The sequence below is a fragment of the Euleptes europaea genome, chromosome 8 (genome assembly GCF_029931775.1).
Source record: "Euleptes europaea isolate rEulEur1 chromosome 8, rEulEur1.hap1, whole genome shotgun sequence".
NCBI lineage: Eukaryota > Metazoa > Chordata > Lepidosauria > Squamata > Sphaerodactylidae > Euleptes > Euleptes europaea.
The window spans coordinates 42,702,030-42,704,758 of record NC_079319.1 but is presented as its reverse complement, the minus strand read 5'-3'; positions in this window follow the sequence as shown (position 1 = coordinate 42,704,758).

Here is a 2,729-nt window from a genome sequence, read left to right as displayed (position 1 = left end):
TTTTCCAAACAGCTGTGAAAAGAGTGACAAAGAGAGTTATTATCAAATAGCAACAATGAATATAAAGCTTAAAGACTTAGGGCTTAAAAGAGCCAAGTGAATTAAAATACAAACCTGATACACTACTGGCTAACAAAAACCAGTATAAGATAAGCAATACTGTGCAACTCATATCATCTTATCTATACCAGGGCTTCTTAAACTTTTTCCACTCGCGACTCCTTTTCGCCCTAGAAATTTTTACGCGACCCCGGATATATAGGTATATAAAATAGGTATACAAATCAAATGTTTACTGATAATAAATCATAAAGAAATTTATTTTAAAACAATTCTTTGGTATACATATTATTTTACCATTTACTGTTGCCTAATTTTTTGTGACCCCCCACATTGTTATGCGACCCCATATGGGGTCATGACAATTTAAGAAGCTTTGATCTATATAATATGCTGTCAAGGCTTCCCAGCCTTGTCTTGAGAGAACTGTTCCCGTCTCAAACCTCAGAGCCCGGAACAAGCCCCTCTGTTGATAACATAACCAAGCTTTCGTACCAGTGAACTCACAGTAATGCCACAATAACCCTAAAATAGGGTTTATTGTGAAGTAAATAAAAGCAAAGGACTTAAAAACAATATACTTCCAGTGAAGGGTTCAAACACACAAAAATAATAAAGCTGACTTCCTGAGTTCACTTACTGAAGATGGTTCTTGCGGCACAGATCTTAAGTTCTTAAGGCTTTAGCAAATTCAGTCCAAAAGCAAGCAGGATGATCCAGATAGATGTAACACAGCACAGCAAGTGAAAATAAGGGATAAGGGAATGGGAGGGATGAGGCCAAGCAGATTAGAATACATTTATAAAAAACTTAGGCCACTGATCTTCTGACCTCTTTCAACTAATCCCCACACGTGAGAGCCTTCTGGAAGATGAGTGAATCTTCCCTCCCATCTATATTCCAGCTGAAACCACTGAGCTAATTATCATGTACCTTTGGATGGTGACGTCTGTGGTGGGGAGTTTCCCATCAGCTATTGACATCTGTTTCTCTAAGCTGAGAGCAAAGAGAGAGAAAATATTGTGGGTGTAATTTTACTCAGAGACAGCTCTTCCTTGACATATGCTAAGAATGTTTTGGCTGTAGCTTTTGATCCAAGTGCCTGAACCAATATGATGTTTTAGAATGTCATAAATGTTCTAAAATCAGGGCTGGGTAACCTTTCTGGGCCCAAGTACCCCAAAATAACAGTGTCTACTTATGAAGATAATGATGTGCTAACAAAGAAAGTGGAGGGATACTTGTCCAGACATGCTGGGAGCAAGCTGAACCCCAGGAGAAGCTCACCTCAGTCCCTTAAGCAGAGAACTTGCTCAGTATGTAGTGCAAAATTGTCTGGCATGCAGCTGCTCAGCATGCCATGGGCCCATTCTTAATCCTTGTAAAATGCTTTGCAATATTTTGGTTGGTCTAGATACAAGATATTACACAGCTGCTGATTTTGGATTATCACTGTGGACCAATGCTCTCATCTAATCGGTGACTTTAGGGATGGAAGAGGTTGCATCAGCAAGACAGGCAGGTTGAATAAGAAGAGGTCCTAGGAGCCATAGAAGGTCAAGTTAAGCACAAGACCGAGGTATTTGGAGAAAATGCAAGCCTCAGGAAGAGAAGGAAGGGAACCAAGGAAATGAGTGCCAATAATGTGAAATGTAGAAACAAATTCACATAAGATTTAAGGAGCAGAAGCTACATACCACTGGGTTGTTTTGGGCTTCCACTGTGTAAAACAGCTACGTTTGAATAACTTAACATACAAGCAATTTTAACGGAGGTGTTTTAAATGCCGTAATGCACTATGAGACTGTATGTTGTAAAGCTTTTGGAATTGCTTATCTTGACTTTTTGCCTGTCACAGAGAACATGAGGAGTCAATATTCTGGTTCTCCTTGGTAGACATGAGGAGTCAATATTCTGGTTCTTCTTGGTAGACCTGCTCTGCTCCTAAGGCCTGATGCTTGTCATTGGTAGAATTGCTCAGCCCTTGGAGAATAAGGCAGACAGAAAAGTTAAGGCAAAACAAAATGAACAAAAAAGCAGACAAGGTCCTCAGACAACTGCTGGCCAAGGGAAAGAAGGGTGGCAGGCTGCAGCAGCATGACCCAGAAGAGAGGAAGAGGGAAGGGGCATGTTCTGAATGGAAGAAAAACAGGGAGAATGGACTGATTCAAGAGGCACTGCCAGTAGGGTTGCCAAGTGCCAGGTGGTGGTGGGCAAACCCCTGCCAATCAACTTGGCTGCCCACGGACCAGCTGAGGGTCGACGGGCAGCACAGGCACGCGCGCCTGCCCACCGCGCCAGTTTGAGTGGTAACCACTCCCAGTTTGAGTGGTAAACAGCCCCTTGCGATGCGTTTACACCCAGAAGTGCTGCATTGCAAAGGCCCCTTTGCGATGCAGCACTTCCGGTTGTAAACTGGAAGTGATGAGATCGCGTTGGCGCGTCCACATGATCTTTTCCTACCTCTGCCCCAAAAACTTCCCGCCAGAGGAGAGGGAGGACCTGGCAACCCTAACCACCAGCCAGAATACAAAGTGAGAAAAAAGTGAAATTAATATATCACTTTGAAAGAATCAGCCAAATCTTTGCTAATATTTCTCTAGTACACTTACATTGTCAATCCATTCACCACTTCCAACCACTGAAGATACACATACTCAAGAATGCGT